Genomic DNA, 19,664 nt, shown 5'->3' on the forward strand with positions numbered 1-19,664 from the left:
GGACAGACGCAAAGAAGCAGCAAACTAAAATATAACTCAACTTTTTATTTTATTTCGCACGATCAGGCCCACTAAGCTATCTAGCTCGTTTTCAGAAGCGACCTGGCCACAAATGATATCTCAATGAAGTGGCTCATCACGTGGAGGATGTTGAAGGCAAGTGAGTGAGTGTGATCTTTGAAATTGATCCAGGATTGGAGTGGGAGCCATTGGAGGAATCGGAGCGTAAAATTGATGCAGCTCAACACGTCGACTTCCGCGACCAATATTATCCATAATAGCGGTTTGTGGGATAAATCGCATGAATATAAATGTGTCGTAATGCAGTTCCCTTTCACGAGTGCCAGTGAGAAGTAGAATGCTGTGATCCTCTGGAGTTTTGGAGATGAATGACTCGGGAAGGCCATGTTATGTTGCAGTAGTCGAGTCTTAGATGTGACGAAGTCACGATTAAGGGCGGAGCACGTTGCTCGAAGGGATTTATGGATGATTGTCAAGAATAACAATGGAGTGGCAGCCAAGGAATGCAACAGGTCTGACAGTATGATGGAGTGATGGAATAATTTCGTGCACATTTTATGGATGGATTGTTGTGTCGCAGACTCGCGAGGGGTGGCGACGGCTTGGGGTGGGTCCCTGCATCAAGCGGTGGACTAACCATGGCTGACGATTTCACTGTTATGTTATGTCTGCCATTAAGTTTAATGGGGTGTCTATAAATGGATCGCCCTGCAACTTAATTTGCAAGATTAGGGAGATTGCACCCTGAGAACGAAATCGGTTAGGGCCGTGAAATAAGTCATCGCTTCCAACGTGGGCCCCATCAACTCATGCGTATTGAACACCGCGAGGCACAGAACAGCTGGCTTGGTCACACCATTGTTATGTTATTGGGCAGGGTTAATTTTGTACGCATCTGAGCTCGAAACCTCACTCTGGAACAAAGCCGTAATTATAATATATATTGGGAGGGGGGGGGGACACATCCCCCTCAATATTCAAATATGCTCAAAATGCCCCCCCCCCCAATATATTGCAATTAAAAAAATAACAATTTGCTAAACATTGGCCACAATATCTGTACTTGTCTTCATTTAAATCAATGCATAGATTTCTGTTCATATGATTGTGGTTATGGTTGTACTTTATGAATCCCTAACCTCTGCCATTACATACAATGAAACAAGAAATGGTAAGAAAGTAAAAACAGAGCAATGTAATACAATACACTCTTAGACATTATTGTAAAAATAAAAAAGTCCATCCCATGCGTTAGGGAATTTTTTTATATTTTAGGTAGGAAATTATTTTTCAAATTTAGACATTTTTCTGAGTTGGGACCCCCAGACACCCTGGAAGATTTGGTCCCCCCCAATGTTGACTCCATGGCTACGGCCTTGCTTTGGAATCATAACGTGCAATCGGCAGACACCTTCGAAGCATCATTCCTTTCTTGCCAGTATTAAAATATAACGATAGGATTTACCCCTTCTAGCAATAAAAACAGGTGTCAAGATGTTAAAAACACCAAACAGAATCCTTATTCAAGGAATCCTGTCTGCATCAACCACACGTCCTTGTGGTGGACATGCAAACAAACAAAAGCATGCTCTGGTGCGGACCCTTCAGTTTTAAAGACAATGCGTACAATTACCAGAGCATGCTTTTTGTTTGCATGTTCACCAAAAGCACGTGTGGTCAATGCAGACAGGATTCCTTGAACAAGGATTCTGTTTGGTGTTTTAACATCTTGACACCTCCTGTTGCATTGCCACAAAGGGTAAAACTTATTGTTGTACATTTGAAGTTTTCGTGACTGCAAGGATTCATACGCATTGTTTTTTTTTTCGGTAAAGTCACGTAGGTAAAATTTAAATAAAAGAAAACAATTAAACCACGACGTTTCGGAGGCAACACAAGCTTCCGTCTTCAGGTGGAACAGTCCCAGCAAGATCACTGCATCAAGTGGGGAGGCTCTGAGAGCCTCGAGCTTAAATACAGATTAAGGGGGGTGGGGGGGAGGAGCCAATTAAGGGACATTGATGGGGTGCGGGGCTAAGTTAATCCGTCAGCAGCAGATGTGAGTGTGAAAGCGATGGGTATTACCTTGCTGTCGCGGCATCTTTTGAGGAAGGTCAGCGTCTCGATGAGCTGAAACTTCTTATCTCGTTGTCTGTTAAAAGCTCTAACAGATAGGTGAAAATCGTCCCCATAGAGGTCATTAAATCTAGATTTGAAGCTTTCGTGACTGCAAGGATTCATACTCTTTAGCATTATTCCTATTATTCCTACCCGTCACGATGCACATACCAAATTTTCATGACTCGAAAAGTCCACACTGTGTTGCACGTTGTGTATCCTGTATTCCAAAACTCCAGCCTTCGCGACGCACTGTGGTACATCTTTATAAGTTATGGTCGTTGGTCGATGTTCAAGTGAAAACTATTCACGGTATTCCCTCGATATTCGAGACGAGGGATAACTTTCTGGAGATGCTCGTGAATATAACATTTCGCGTATAATGATATTGCCCAACGAAAACCTACATTTGTCATGAATTACCTTAAATAAATACGCAAATAAGCTATTAAACACGTGGCAGTTATCTCATCACTTTCTCTCTCATCACTTTTTTTGCATCACAAGCTCTCATCACGTTATCTAATCACTTTTTCTCTCTCTCTCTCTCGATGCCCGAGTCGTGCGCAGTTCAAGATGCGATTCGCAGATAGCAAAATCGCGGATAGCAAGTTCGTGAGCAACGAGGGAATATTATACGCATCCTTACAAGCTGCCCGTGCCCGACGATTGCTAAACACAGTTGTCATCCGAATTTACAGTCACGTCTAAGTCTCGCGGGACGCGCATCTACCCACTCGATCTCAAATCACTCTTAAAATGTGATTAAACAGAGCAATCATCGTCACCCTACCGGTAGACTAATGCCCGTTTGCAGGTCCAAATACTGTCACCTTGTGGCGCACAATGGCAGCTGCCACTGGGGGTGCCCTTTCAACATATGTGTTCAGATGAGTTGTGGTGACATGAAGCCCTTTGAGACACCCCCGGCGTTGCGGAGGGCGCTGTATCACAAACAAATCGTTATCTCTAAGTAAAGTCAGATATTCGGTGATGCTTCGTTGGCACTGGTGAACAAGCACACTTAACAACAAACCTCAATACATATCTTCGAAAACACCGTGGCCTTAAAATTGTAATATATAATCGGAAAGTTTTGGGAAATTACCCTTTATTGGTCATTTATCTGGAGATGTACGCGCTATGAAGAAGGGCCATTCCCACCACGTCGCCGATTACATTTGTTGTTATTTTAAGGTAGGGTGATTGACAAATGTGCTGGGTTTTTTGTTTGTTAATCACCTCTATATGTGTATGCATGTTGAACTTCTTTCGCACCGTACGTCGCCAACCTTACTAATCAAAGGCGCGGGGAAGGACAACAAACTGAACACAATCAGCAGACGCCACTGTTTAACAATCATCAGGCTCGTGCAGCATGTAAGGACTTAATTTTTATTAGAACTTTACAAAATGGTTAATATTTCAGGGTGGACCATGGTGGCACACAAGAAATGGCCTTTGGGAAGCTCTACAATACCTCAAACACGACAATTTATATTATAAAGATGACCGCAGTTGACTGATACAACGTATTAAAATAAATCCGTCAGATTGTGTTGCTGCTCAGCAGTCTTGAACTAAAGTTAAAATTCCACATTGCTATGACGAGAGAAAATATTTATTAAATTGACGATTAGTTCGATTTCTACAACCAAGTGCTCATCGTTATCGACCTCCAGATGAGTGTCAGGCCGATCGGCTTTTGGAGCAACTGAGTTGGAATGAGGTTAATGCACTAAGTTACCATGACGATCCACACGGTGTCACGTGGTTATACTTCTGCATTTGGCAAGTGCAGTATAGATGTATTTTATTATACAACTGAGTTTGCATAACTTCAGTACTCGACGTGGAAAGATTCTCATCTGATGATTTAATGATTCATAAGCAATGAAGTGGTATAAATATCGCAAAGCCATGAACCCAGCGCCCTGTGTTCGATTCTGCGCCTTGGCTAACAGTCATTTACTCAATGGGCCATATCTCAACTGGTTCTGACCTCCCATCCCCACCCCTTCCACCAACCCCCACTGACCAGCGTGATGAAGTATGGTCAACAACCCCCATGACTGACATGCCGAGGGAGGATCTACATAGCCCCGAGCCAGTTGTGGAAATTCTACGGTCCCTTTGCGCGGGTCAGTCTCTCCATGTGACAACCACTGTTGACTTACCATAAAGTGTTAGCCACTATATCCACACCAGTGGTATGATAGCGTGAGTGGTATGATGGCTCGAGTGGTATGATGGCACACCAGTGGAATGATGATCTTAGTGGTATAACAGTTTGAATGGTATGATGGTTTTAGTGGTATGATGACACACCAGTAGTAGGATGGCCTGAGTGGTATTATGGCTCGAGTGGTATGATGGTACACCAGTGGTATGACAGCTTGAGTGGTATGATGGCTCGGCTGGTATGATGGCTTGAGTCGCGACTCTTGGCTGGTATTTCAACCTTGCGACCATCGAACTGAGTCACAACGCCATGGGAATCTCAATAAAGTGCAATACGCTGCAGTGACAAACGGGGCGCTACACCAAGGGGAAAGTTTACTTACGTGTGGATAAAGTGTCCATCAATTATTGTCGTTGAATAATTGCAGTTTTGTTATCACAGAACGTACAATCAATAGCTGATGGTCCAATTGAAAAGTATTGCCGCCATGAGAATACGGAATTTCCACCAGTGGAATTGGGATTGTGGACATCGGAAGAGCAACGACCACGCTCATTTGAGCAGGAAACCATGGACTTTTTATTAGGACTTTCAATCACACAGTTGACCACGTTTACGAGTTTCGTCGTGCAATGAAGTATCCGAAGCACAGTCGGTAACGCCAGAATAAAATTCCAGTCCGAAGTTTGATTGCAAGTTTTGCAAAACCGACTTAGTAGGTGCTTAATCATATTATCTGACATTTACACGATCGAACTACACGGTGGTTCAGTGCGCTATCAACCGCGCCACCGCTCCCCGCCATGTGACAATCAAAATGTGTTTTTATAGACACCTGTGAGTTATATGATTTAATGGAACTCATTTCACCTGCAGATGAGTAGCTTTACACATAGCATAGCTCTATAAAGATAGCCGTAGAGTATGATAAAATACACCAAGGCCGTCGCTGACTGATGTAATCCATAATGATTGTATAGAAGTGCTAGACACCTGACATTTGGTACAAGTTGAGTCAAAGTTAACATATGAACGGTTTAAAGGGGGTTGAATTCAAATATGTAATAATCGGATTCTCAATAAGTTTTTTTTTTATGGTAGATGTGTGAAGAGTGTGACGCTGAAGCCGCTAGAAAGTGGGATAAGAAGACTTTTAGTCAGGAGCTCTATATGTCAACCCTAAGCTATACACTTCGTTACAATTAGTTGCCATGTAGCATTGCTCATGCTGTGTGGTGCTGATGCGGTTTACAGCGGTCGACTTAGAATCCGGGATCTTAGGGGGTTCAAATCCAGGTCAGGTGGTCAACTGTCGCAGCCAATCATCTCCACACACCGTTGGGTCGATAAAGTGAGTGAACACACCGCTTCGTGCGATGTCAACAGCGGTCGTCCATTGGATGGATTGGCATCCGAATGTCAACACGCTCGACTCGGCGCTCGTTTCACCAGAGACACGTTGTCATCATCACTTTTAAAACACGCTGCGATCATTGTACAAGCGGCGACATTACAGCGGCACACAACGCTTGTCGACTTCAGCAGAATTATTCATTATTTAATCGCTTCATTAATCATTAACGGGCCCCACACCAGGACTTATAGAGGCAGCCGTCGGTGGATGTGTGTATGTTGAATTTAGTTCGCACCGTAGATAGCCAAGCGTGCTTAATCGGAGGTGCGGGACACAAGACTTCGTTAACAAAGACTTGGGGAGCGGTGGTGTAGCGGTTAGAGCTACGCTGCGCTACAAACCTGACGACCCGGGATCGATTCCCGCTCACGGCCAACACCAGTGACGATTATTTGAATCGGTCCTGGGCCTCCCCTAGGTAAACTCAGCCTCAAATTAGTACCTGGTGCGATGTGTAAACATCGCCACCGGGGAGACAATGGCGGCCGGGCTTGGTGTTGGCCACCCACCGCCTCGTGTGCCGCGCCGGCCTTTATAGGTGTTCGCTAACAGCACTTGCCCCTACAGTCTGTTAAGGCTATAACGGGGGATCTCTGTTGAATTTAGTTCGCAGTGTACATAGCCGACCGTGCTTAAGTGCGGAACACAGACTTGGTTAACACAGACTTGGTCAAAATCCCAAAACCCGCTGCTGCATGGGATGTAAGTGGTAGGTTACATTGACCACGTGGGTTCGTGAACCCGTCCGTGCGGACCTTGGGTTGAGCGATCTGCCCTCATATAATGCGTAATGTTTTTTTTCCTCACAGTAACTCCAATGTCCTCTCTCGCCCAATGCGTTGAAGCCATGAATTGGCCCGAACATCCGAAATTAAGACTCTACTCATAACGAGTGTGAACAGCGTGGATGGGTGATAAATCTCCCCCAGAAGTGTACATTCGAAGGAATCTAACCGTGGATGTAGCGGGGTCAGCGGTCAGAGCGCCGTGCCCCCTCTACAACGTGCTGCAGCGGCGCGTATAAACACAGCAGCAACACGCGCGCGTTACATGTGTTTGGTGACCGTTGATTGACAGCGCGTCACATACCATCTCGCGCGTGCGTGGCCACTTCCCCGTGCCTTTTTATTCATTAGCGAAAGCCGTGTTTTTGCAATATGCATAGCCTGTGCCCCACAGAGAATTGCATTTGCTTTTTGGAAGAAGAAGAAAAAAAAACACACAGTGGGCATATGCGTTCCATTTTTCAATCCCGTATAATTCCCTTATAGAGAACGTGCGGAGCATTGTTTAACGGGCGCGACGCACGTGCAATCGCTCGCATACGCTTAAGCGCGCAGTAAACGCGCGATTTATGACCGTACACAATTATCGCCATCCTAATTTAGCACCCAGCCAGGGTGTTCCCTCCCTCCACCCCCCACCCCCCAAATGAGACAATATTTCTCCTGTTTTTTTTGCAAAGTAGACTTTGGTCGAATTCACCATAAATAAATTGGAACGACGCAACAAACGGAAAGAATCGGTGCAGACATCGGGGTGGTGGTGGGGGGGGGTAAACATTTGTGTTACGAAATTGCTTTTTTATATATATGTTCAACCGGGTCCCATATTTTACATGGAGTGTCTCTTGCCAATAAGATCCGTTAATTCGGCAGCTTTTTTTGTTGTTGCTGCGACAAGCGCAGAGTCGGCTGGTGAGACCCGGAGGTTCGGAACCGCGATGCAGAGTTTTCTTGGTTGAGCAAGTCTTGCTGGAGCACAGTGGTCTGGGATGCCAACAGGCTGGTGGACAACTATCCAGCACGTGTGTGTGTGTGTGGAACAGGCAGCAGTGACTTGTTTGTGTGCGTTCTATGATATAAGTAGTGGCTATTTTACACGTGCGATATTTAATATGTTTAATAGAACATGTGTTCATCCTTTGTAGAATGAAAAAAAATGGATGTTAATTGCCTCTCGCTTGCTCAATTAAGTGTAAAAAGTCGTAGATTGTATGGTACATGCACATATAAGTACACGTTTGCCAGTACGCATACAACACAAGTAGTAAGTTATAATGTGCAGTGCTTTCAGTTGCGTTACGGTTGGTTTAACGAGCCTACAAATTCTTGATTGCTTCTCTCTGTTTAAATGTGCTACCCCGTGTTCCTCACCTGGTTGTAAAGATCAGGCACACACATTTACGTATTGAATACCAAAGCACATTATACACATGTATTCGAATATGTACGTGTAGTGCATGCCCTACAAATGTATGTGTATGCGCGTGTACATATCGTATGTGTGTATAATATGTGTGGGGGAGCCGTGGTGCAGTGGTTAGCGCACATCACTACGCGAATTCCGGCGACCTGAGTTTGGTTCAACATCGGTGACGAATATCTGAATCGGTCCTGGGCCTCCCCTAGGTTGATTTATCCTAAAATTAGTACCTCGTGCAGTGTGTAAACATCAGCAGTGTGGAGACACAGGCAGCCGGGGTGTGGTGCTGGCGACACACACCGCCTCTTGTGCTATGCATGCCTTCATACAGGTGCCTCGCTAACAGCAATTGCCCCAACAGTCTATTAAGGCCATTGGGAGATCTTTGTCTTCATCCGAGTAATATGCTTAATATACTACATGAGCGGGCAACGCATGCACACGGCTTACGTGTAAGCCCAATGTGCAGTCCAATACTCAATACATGTGTGCGTACTGGATACGTGTGTCATGTTGATATGGCATGTATGTTTTTTTTTTACATGCTTGTGCATGCGTGCCAATGCATATACAGCACACGTGCATGCCCAGTATATCCACTGCACAGTGTAAAACTTGTATGTTACCTACTAGTGTCCTTGTATAAGTACTGCACGCTTTTATAAGTACTTGTTTAAGTACTGCACGCATGTATTATCGATACATTTGTGGAGGGGTGGCGTCGTGATGCGCCCCCTAACCTAGAGTGATCAGAGTTCGATTCCTCGTCATGATACAACAAGTAGCAACTTGTCATTAGGCCTGGACAATCTTTATTCAGGTCGACTCAGCCTCACTTAAGCGTGGTCCACAGTGTTACTATGCGGCCGTGTGGATAGCAAGCAATTTGGCCATGCCTCACCGCTGGCTTGAATACCCCCGCTTGAAGACAGAACCAGCCTTAATAGGTGCTCACTAACTCTCTGTCGCAGCAGCTCGTACAAGGGAGGTCATGTGTGTTCTATTCATGCTCTCACGTGTACATAGAAACCACCGTATGTGTGCAGGTCTACACCTTGCACATGCTGTGTAGCATTAGGCAGGTATAGATGTGCGTGAGGTCTACCGATTCCATATGCATGCATGTACGCATGCATCACTAATAGCGCAGTCTCTAAGCCTAAATGCAGTACCAAATAGGAACAGTGCATCGAATAGCGGCGTCGTGAGTTACAATGCGTCAAGCGGTTGGTAAGCAATACCATACCTTTGTAGTGACATAGAATGGGTTACTAGGGCACGTAGCGCTGGTTACTGGCAGAGAGCGGGATCTAAAGGTATAGCAGCCCGGGCTGCTAGCAGGGCACGTGATAGGCCGGGGAAGGGGATGTAGGGCAAAGGTGACGGAGGGGACACGTGAGGTGAAGCCGGAAACCTTCTGGTAGGTTCCAGAAAGGGGCGTGGCCGTGGGCGGAGCCAGGCCTCGCTGGGGGGGGGGGGCGTAAAAGGGAGATCCCGACTCTGGGTCGGGGCTGTCGTCTGGAATGGAACCCGACGTGCTACCGAGTCTTCGTCTTCACCTCCTCGGCGTTGATGGTCAGGTAGAGTGCCGGCTGTCCTGACCAAGTATATAGTTATCCCCTATGGGGTCGTCCATAAATGATGTCACGCGATTTTAGACAATTTTTGACCCCCCCCCCCCCTAGTCACACGGCGTCACGAAAAGTCAGACCCCCCTCATGACGTCACAAAGCTCTGCCCCCCCCCTCAAATAAAACATGCTTCAAATCGCTTTAAACTATTGTCATTGTAGTGCGTATTTAATGTGGCGCTGCACTCTGATGTTGTAGGAGAAAGCATTTATTAAAAAGTCTATTTAATTAAGTAGAACGTGTTGTCTATATTTATTTAAAGTTGCACATTTTGAAGTGACGTCATATTTCTCAACCCCCCCCCCCTAGGTGCGTGACGTCATTTATGGACGGCCCCTATGCCTGTGATTGCTGGAATAAATGAGGGCTCCTCCAACCACTTGTGCCTCCGGTGTGAGTCACTACAACTTCAAGAGAGGAACTGGACACGTGCATCCGAAGTACAGAACTTTAATTCGTGATGAAAACCGGAATATCTTGAGTCTGTCCGCAAAATAGAATAACACATAAATAAACAATGTCATTTGACATTTTATACAATTGTATACAATGTCAAATAACATTAATAATAAAAAAACGACAAATCGCATCATTGCATCAACAGTGGATGCTCTATATATTTAAAAAACCCCACTAACACTCGCACCGTCACAGGAATGTGGATTTTCCACCACCAGCTCGTTTGGTCAGGGTAACACGTTGTCTTTGCATGTACACTGTATGATATGTACTGGCATTGCTTGCTTGTAGACTCTATATATACAGCACACGCGCATTAAGATAGCCCACTGTATGCAAGATTAGTGGTGTATTTGTTGACCCGTTGACATGCGCAACTTTTCAGCCAAAAAAAAAATATATATATATCTCGCGAGCACCACCTATTGTGGCCGGCATCGCGCAATGATGTAGGCACTGGTGTGTTCAGTGCCACAGCCTGACCGCCAATGACTCCGTACCGCTGTCTGCTAACCAGCACCAGCCACGGAAGCCGTACTCATTTCAGGCTCAGTCGACCGAAGGGAATTCGTTTGGACGAGTACATAGATTCTCGGTTCAGGTTGACAAACGTGCAACACGTGTGCGTGACCGAAAGTTATACTCTTTGGTTCTTTCGGTAAAGTCACGTAGTTAGTGGCTTTTTCCGAAAGAATCAAAGAGTATTGGATTCCTGCAGTCACGAAAGCTTCAAATCAAGATTGACCGAAAGTTGTTTGCACAAAGAGACGGAAAGCTTCTTCTTGGTTCTTTCGGTGAAGTCACGTAGAATGGGAGTAAAACAAGCGTTGTCGTCCCGACAGTTCTGTTCCTTCACCTGAAGAAGGCTACTTGTGTTGTGGCCGAAACGTCGTGATAATTTTATTGTCTTATTTTTTTGTTTTATTGTTTTATTCTCATTCTACGTGACTTTACCGAAAGAACCAAGAAGATGAATCCTTGCAGTCACGAAAGCTTTAAATCGAGACGGAAAGCTGTCTCTGGTGCGGACCAATCAGTTCCAAAGACAATGCCACATATATTATCAGAGTATGTTTTTTTTTGTTTGCATTTTGACCACAAGCATTGTGGTCGACGCAGACATGATTCCTTGTGAAAGGTTTCAGTTTGGTGTTTTAACATCTTAACACAGCTGTTTTGTTACCCCTTGGTTCTTTCGGTAAAGTCACGTAGGCATGAGAATAAAACAAATCACGACGTTTCAATCGCAACACAAGCGGTCGTCCTCAGGCGGAAAACAAATATAATCCAGCAGTGGAGTATGGATCCCTGCAGTCACGAAAGCTTCAAATCAAGATTGAACCTGTTTTGTTGCCAGAAAAAAAAGGGGAAAACCTATTCTCTTGTTTGCACAAAGCAACGGTGATCCCTATATAAATATACACACAAACACACACACACACTCAGACTGTTGGAGCAAGTACTGCTAATAGCGAGTGTCTGCTCAGGGTGTGCAAATCACCCCGGGCCACCTTTGTCTCCCTCGTGCTGATGTTTACATACATCGCCGGAATGCAGTGATAACTTTTTTTATTTGGGGTTAAGTCAACCTAATGGCTGGGGGGGGGGATTGACAAAGGCAGGTGAACGTGGTCACGTTCAGCCCAGTTTACACGTGCGCACTGATGTATGTGGCCGGGCCAAAGACAAAGATCCCCCGTATAGCCTTCTCAAGATAGTTGAGTCAAGTGCAGTGAGCGAGCACCTATTAAAGAAAGGCACGGCACACGAAGGGGTGGTGATTGGTCAACACCACTCCCGGCCGCCTTTGTCTCCCTAGTGTTGATATTTCACACACGGCACCAGGTACGGTGGTGCTCTTTCAGGGCTGAGTCGACCTTGGGGAGGCCCACGACGGCTTCAGATATTCGCCACTGTTATTGATCGCGAGCGGCAAATCGAACTCGGTTTGCCGGTAGCGCAATGCGCGCTAACCGCTGCGCCACCGCTCCCCCCCCCCCCCCTACAAAGACAAGGATCCCCCGTATAGCCTGTGACATGGGTGGGGCAAGTGCAGTTAGCGAGCACCTATGAAGGTCGGCACGACGCAACGAGGGGGTGGGTGGCCAGCACCACGCCCGGCCGCCTTTGTCTCCCTAGTGACAATATTCACAACTGCGCACTCAGGCACTCATTTGAGGCTGAGTCGACCTCGGTGAGGACCGGTTCTCGATGATCGTCAACTGGCGTTGGCCTGCGAATGGGAAATATGATTCCGCGTCGCCGGGTTTCGCAGCGCGGTGCGCGCTAACCGCTGCGCCACCGCTCCCCCTGGGCACAACAACACAACAACAACACAACAACACAACAACAACACAACAACACAACAAGACGCGACCAGCGTACGTCAGGTACCAATGCCAGTCAATCGCTGCCCTCCCCCCCCGAGTGCGGTTTCCAAGGACGCCCTGGGCGTTACTTAAGGCAGGAGCGAGGCGGTCGAGAGAAGAGAGAATGAGGAGGAGGGGTAAGGGGAGGGAGAGAGTGATGTAGCAGAGGAGTCGAGAGTTGTTGTCGAACGGGGGCACCACAGCCTCACTTTTCTCCCTCTCTCTCTCGCTCTTCACTCGCCGCAGAACGCGCAGAGTCAATAAGTACGGGGAGACACACACAGACACTCTCACACACAGACACTCTCACACACTCGCTCGTTCACTCTTCTTGTGTCGCACGCATAACACCACAGCAAGCACAGTAAGTACACACACACTCACTCACACAACAACAAGAACAACTCACACACACACACGCTCTCTCACACACTCTCTCTTTCACACACACACACAGACACTCTCACACACTCGCTCGTTCACTCCTTTTGTGTCGCACGCATCACACCACAGCAAGCACAGTGAGTACACACACACTCTCACACACACTCTCACACACACTCTCACACACACACAAACACACGCGCGCGTGTCGCAATTTTTTCCCGTACGATTTTCGACCGCGTGCGGAATGATCTCATCCGTAAGGCGATTCCGCACTGTGATTCCTTCACCAATTGGCGGTGTGCGTTTATTTCGCGTGATTGCGCTACCCAGCCCCTGGGTGTTAAGTATTCCGCGCGTGCTTGCATTTGGAGTGTGCACGTACGTAGGCGCTTGCCTGTGGAGCGTGTTGTAGCGCAGTGTGTCACTCATTCGTATAGACCGCACACACTGTAATTGTATCGACGTTGTATGCGTCCTCTTGTACTCACTCGATGCCTGTATCATACAGGCTGCTTGGAGTCACACCGCACCATCTGTGGCTTTAAGTATTCACTCTTCGGACGATGAGATGGTGCTTCACGTACACCGCCATTCACAAAAATAGCGTCGCGTTTGCTGCGTGTTCTGTGCGTTGATTCGATTCTCCATGTACGTGGTATCAACGTACAGCGTCAATATCTGGAGAATGGTTCGCAGAAATAATGTCTGAGTGCAAAGATCTTAACGTGTGCACGCTTGCGGTCACGCTCAGTTATGTCCTGGAATCGATGCCCAGCATTTGCATTTTTTATATAAATGTGTTATTCAGGGTTTGTGTGTGCCCATAAGCACGTGTTATCATTTAATCGATACGTACGTCCTTTAGTCCAATCGCAGTTCACCGCGAGACATGTAGGGGAATGTTCTCTGCATACAACAGTACTCACTGCGTGCCTACAGATGAATTCTCATTTTTTTTAAATCAATTTTGGATTTATTTTTTTCGTTTTCTAATTAATTTCCCTCTGCCCCCCCCCCTTCTTTCTCCCTTCTCCATCCTCCAAGGCACCGCGTAGAGAATTGTCGTGAGTACAGCGACGAAGCATTTATATTACTAATGAGGCTTCCGTGAACGCTTGAAAGTAAACTTCTTCTCAGACATCCACCTCCCTTGCGCCTAGCCCAAGACGGAGCGCCAAGCGCGATTCCTCGACTGACGAAGCGCAGTGAGAGAGAGAGAGGTAAGTGCTTCACTTGTGTGTCTTCTCTATGTCCATCACGAACGCTTTGCCCTGCACAAGTGGACATCGTTGAATGAGGTGAATGCATTGGCAGTGGGTTTTTTCCCCTCTTTCTCTCATGCCGTTTCAGTCATTTCACACAAAAAAAAAACAGATAAAGTTATTTAACTTGAATCTTGACTTAAAGCTTTCGTGACTGCAGGAATTCATGTTCTGTGGGTCTTTCGGTAAAGTCACGTAGATCGGTTATTTTATACTATACTCTTTGGTTCTTTCGGTAAAGTCACGTAGGTATAATATAAAATAAATCACGACGTTTCGGGCGCAACACAAGCGTCCGTCATCAGGTGGCAAAGCATGGTCTGCTGCTGATGCAGACTGTTTTAAAAATGTTTGAAATGGGTGTAGCCCAAGGGTAATAAAGAAGTAGCCGGGGCTAGTGATGTTAATGTGAGAAATTACCATTTCACTGTAAAATAGAAGAGCGGCCTCCTGGACGAGGGCACAGAAGTGGCTATGTTAATGTGAGAGATTAGCGTGATGTTAATGTGAGAAATTATGGATTCCTGCAGTCACGAAAGCTTCAAATCAAGATTATTTTATAATCTTTGGCTCTTTCGGTAAAATCACGTAGGTAGAAAAAAAATCATAGATCACGACGTTTCAATAGCCAGATAAACTCTCTATCCCACGTGCGGACGAGTGCCTGTGTGGCTATCGAAACGTCGTGATATATAATTTGTTCTATCTACGTAACTTTACCGAAAGACCCAGAGAATATTATTTAACTTCAATAGGTGCTAAAGGGTATAGACCATGTGGCTCTCAAGCCAATGCTTCCCAGAAGCACACAACCGTATAACTCAAACGCATATTTGGGTTTAATTTCCTAAGCCAAAGCTTAAGCTTAGTTTGAGACCTGCCTATAATGTAAACTACAACCGTCGCCTTCAATGTTATCCCTAAACCAAACCTCAAGGCTTAGTGTATAGCACGAGATAAATTTTAAAATATAACCCTTAAAACTAAGCTTCAACCCAACTCAGCGTTTCTACCCTTGAACTTAAATTCTCAGCCATATCCATTCTAGTCGTAATCCTAGCTGAAGCAATACAAATAGCAATACACCACACATCTTCTGTGATACTCATTGAAGACGTCACACTAAACAAAATTTGTCAAATACAACAGCTGACCTTTATTATGAATGGCACCAGAGCGTTCAGAAATCTGATGTGATTACCACTTCAGCGAATGTGGTAATAGCGATGGCCATGTTCAAGAGCACTTTTTTTTTAATGTTGCCTTCTTTATTTGTTTGACCTCACACCGGTGCCTTAATCAGAGGACTGCCAAGATGTCATTCTTATATGAGCTGTCACAAGCATTCGAAACGTCATGTGAAATGTGCCTGCACGTTCGCAATTCATGACAATGTGTGTTTATTTTCCCTTCCAAAATAGCCGCTCTATTAATACTGGGTGACGTTACAGTGTATTATTCGTGCGGATGGGAGCCTCAAATGTTACACTATAGATCAGGGAGTTTTTTTATGTCATGCATCTCCTTCTAAAAAAGCTTTCCGATAGGGACATTCAATTTGGACTTTTAACAAATGCCCAGGAAACACACAAAATAGGACACATTTGATTGGTAAACATACACCTCAAGATGAATACACGGTCCGAAATAGTCAAATGGATCCCACTGCAGTATACTTACGTTAAAATTGTAACTTCAGTGTGTAATCTGTGTAAATCCCCAGTCAGAGTGATAGGAAACCGAGAAAAAGAGAGAGAGAGAGACAGAGCGATGTAGAGAACAGTTTATAATTACTTGCATTATGCTACTGCATTTTCCATCGCAATGTCATCATCATCATTATTATTATTTTAAGCCGCGCTCTGTATTTTGAAGGCTAATTGTAAACGCGCCTCCGTTCACCAGAATGCGGGGGTGGCCTAGGCTGACCGAGTTGATTTCATTGATTGGGCACCCAACCAAATAGCGCAGCCACATGCTGGACGCACAGACGACGATGCCACAATTTAAGCTGCGGCGATAGTCTCTTCAAAGGTGGGCCGCATACTTTTTTTGACATCGTTCAGGAAAAAAAAATAATTGCTTTTTTACCCCCCCTCCCCTCTCTTCGGCCGGTTGACACGCGCAGACGGGAAAACCTCTCTGTGCGCTGCACTCGCGTTGCACAGCGAGCGTGAATAAAATAGGCAAGGACGTAACAAGTTTGTTAAATTTCGATTTAAAGCTTTCGTGACTGCAATGATTCATCTTCTTTGGTTCTTTCGGTAAAGTCACGTAGAATGATAATAAAATAATAAATTGATAAAATAAAATAACACAATAATATTTTCACGACGTTTCGGCCACAACACAAGCGGCCTTCATCAGGTGAAGGCGGCAACGCATCGCGTAAATATATAAATGTGTCGATAAGCCCGCCACCACCCGACACAGCCAATAAGTAAGGGTCGTCACGTAAACAGAACGTGGCCAATTCGTTGCTCGTACAGTACACCGGTGTGTTGGAGCGCAAAGCTACAACATTTAAAATCTGAGTACGACGTTTCGCCAGTAATTACAAAGTGTGTGCGTGGCCTTCTACATTGGCGGTATAAGAATTCATCAAGTTTAACCAACTCCAAACATGTTAACTAAAGCAAATGCTTGCCCGCTTAGCTTTGCAACTTTGAGTCGTTTCTTCAGTGCAACGCAGATTGGATTTATATCAACTAATTGGTTTTCATTATACTAGAGCTGACTTCTGCCACTGAGGTGGGCTCCTTGCCAGGATATACGTATAGCCTGCTGTGTAAATAAATAGAGTATCTCTTTGTTAGCTTAGATAGATAGTCTCTTGGGGTCAAGTGCTGTTAGCACTCCGTATAGAAGTTTGCCGCAGTTGCTTTAAGTGAGAGCCTAATTACATTTCTAATAAATCACGTAATTTAAATAGAATGCAGTCCCTTTGTCAGTCCACAGCTGGGTGAAGTCCTCCTCGTGCCCTGTTGACCATGCGGGTTGTTTGACTATACTTCACCGTACTGGCCATTGCATGGCGGTGAATTATTGGGACCTTTAAAGTCATCACGTGCCACTCATGCTAGCCATGCTTGGGAATCAAACTCGCAGTGTGCTAACGACGAAGCTATCACAGTCAATATGTTTACAGATATCGCTATCCATGCGTTTACACGGTGAAACTCCACTGAGCTTCATGATATATTTCACAAGGCAACCACGGGCATTCACAGTTATTAATTTTAACAATTTAGTTTTGAGTAATTAATGTATTACTTGGCCTCCAGACTATCACACCAGCACACATTTTTCCATTCTTGCAATTGGCGATTGTTCCGGAGTACTTAATAACTTAAATAATTTACACTGAAACGTCGTGATTGATTTGTCTTAATATAATGTTATGGTATTCCTACATACGTGACTTTACCGAAAAAAAAAAACAATTAGTAATTTACACTGCTTTGTAAATCCACTCCTGCTACCTCTCAGTCACGTGAGTTGTCTGAGCATACGATACTACACGGGTCATTGTGGGTTGAAGAAAGTTGGAGGACAGTGAGTGTTCGGGTGGGATCAGTGGGTGTGGTGGAGCAGAACCAGTGCATATGTCACTCGCCACTGATGCTTAGCCATGGCTGGGAATTGAACTCAGGTTACGGGGTTCACGTCGAGGTGCGTGCACCACTGGATCACGACTCCATCCGTCAACACTCGCATCAGCTGACCCTGAACCAGGTTTGAGAAACGCCAAGGTTTTCTCGTCATAGAAAGTATATGTAACGTGATGGTATGGGGCGATAAGGGAGGCTGGGACAATGTCCGTCCTGTCCACAACATGCCCTTTACGTGCGAATATGTCCTTAGTAGGTGGTAGCAAAGATATATTAACCCAACAGTCTGTAAGAATCAACTGGGTAGTTTGCCGGGCGGTGGTGGCTATGCATGCCTGTAACCCACTACTGTGGAGGCTAGGGTTCATGACACAGGGACCCGCGGTTGTCATACCTTGGCTTACCAGGAGATGGCAGTACACTCTTGGACTAATCTCCATCTGTTCCATCTGCACGGGATAGGGTGTTGCCCCGATGCCTACGTGGGATCCATCTGCGTACTCCAGTTTGCCCGCACACATATAAACACTTATTCGCTGACAACACCTTCATATATATAAAGGATGACAGAGCTTGGGAGGGAATTTGGTGCCAGCTCATCGCGTGGCTACTGCCTTGCGGCTTGTCCGTATTTCCTCGTGGGAATTCACCGGTAATTGGCAAGATGCATTGATCGAAAATCCATTGCAAGGAGGAAGCTGGGATGCAAACCAAGCATGGTGTAAACATCTAATTTGAAATAAACAAAATAAAACCTGCTGCAGTGTTTTCCGTGATCATCCGTATCATCTAGAACCAGACGCTCGAGAGAGAAACCTCACAATTTACATCACAACAATTTTGTGGATGAAAGTTGTCTGCCATCTTATCCTCGCCAAACAACTGCTGCACTTAGTGTCAGACTAAATCCGCGTCATTTGAAACACTTACAAATAACGCCCTCGCACATTCGACGTACGTGGAATGACGTAAGGGGCGCGCACATTTGGTGGTGGAGAAAATAAATTGCGGCTGCGCCAGCACTCAGCACCTGTCAACACCACATTGTCGTCCCCGTGTCAGTCTGGGTGTTGCCTCTGTAAACCCCAACTCAGGGTCAAAGTGTGCAAAGGGTCGCCGCGCCGCCCGACGCCATCGATGCCGCCACACTCCGCTGCCAACGTTGGCACAGTCGATTGCCCAAGGGTCAGCTCTTCCACTCTCTCACCATCGGGGCCGCGTTCTCTCACTTTGCTCTCTGGCCTCTGGGTGCCAGGCCATTAGCCGCGACCTCCGATGAGCACGGTTGGCTACGTACGGCACGAGAGAAGTTCAACAGCAACAACAACAACAACAACCGTCATTCGCCAATAAGTGGTGGTGACGTCGCCACGGCGCTTGTGCCAGGCTATGTGCACTTTAATGCCACGTGAAGTGTCGAACGCCCGCTGGCAGGAGGTCACGGGACAGACCCAGGTGCCATTGGTTGACTAACCGAGATGACCGGCAGATGCACCACCTGTGCCCCCTACTGTGCCAACTCGTTGTGTTTTAGCCGCCTAGCGCTCCGCAGTTGTTATTGTGAGCATCGCTCACAATAATAACAACAACAATAAAATACACACGTCTCATTCACCTGCCCTCCTGTGTCTGGCACGTGTCGTGCATCCCATCGCATCCTCGCCGATTCGGTCCACGGCGCTTTTCTTGCCGCGTTGTGTTACGAACTTCCAAGTTGCTTAAACTATCTTGTTGTGAGATCACGAGCTAATTTTGCCTGCAGTTGCATGTATGTTCAAGAAAGAACAAGGGGTCATTTACTAGTTGCTTTGTTAACATTTGATAATGACCTATGTAAACAACACGAGCATTACTCCTGCATGAAATACCCCTCTCTCGTTGCGAAAGTTGACCTCTGCACTTTTGAAGTGGTTTACGTAGTGCACTAGAAGCATACAAGCGGATTTAAATAAATACGTGCCTTTATGTGCAAAAAAACATTCCCACTTTCAGCCCACGTAGATTA

The 19,664-nt window shown here is 45.8% G+C and overlaps 1 protein-coding gene across 4 annotated transcripts in view; it reads left to right on the plus strand.

The window, feature by feature from the left end:
* The first annotated feature begins 12,510 nt into the window (after positions 1 to 12,510).
* LOC116947176 (estrogen-related receptor gamma-like) overlaps positions 12,511 to 19,664 on the plus strand; it is a 404,855-nt gene continuing 397,701 nt past the window's right edge. For 2 of the 4 annotated variants that reach the window (XM_076070555.1, XM_032962634.2), the window contains exons 1-2: positions 12,511 to 12,763; positions 13,831 to 14,006. The gene's annotated coding sequence lies outside the window, so the exon portion shown is untranslated. Of the gene's footprint in view, positions 12,764 to 12,818; positions 12,921 to 13,830; positions 14,007 to 19,664 lie in introns of those variants that run through there. The other 2 variants (XM_032962633.2, XM_032962635.2) reach the window with 2 other exon arrangements.

This window comes from Petromyzon marinus, chromosome 29 (genome assembly GCF_048934315.1).
Source record: "Petromyzon marinus isolate PM22_M1 ecotype Great Lakes invasive population chromosome 29, UKy_Petmar_22M1.pri1.0, whole genome shotgun sequence".
Taxonomy (NCBI): domain Eukaryota; kingdom Metazoa; phylum Chordata; class Hyperoartia; order Petromyzontiformes; family Petromyzontidae; genus Petromyzon; species Petromyzon marinus.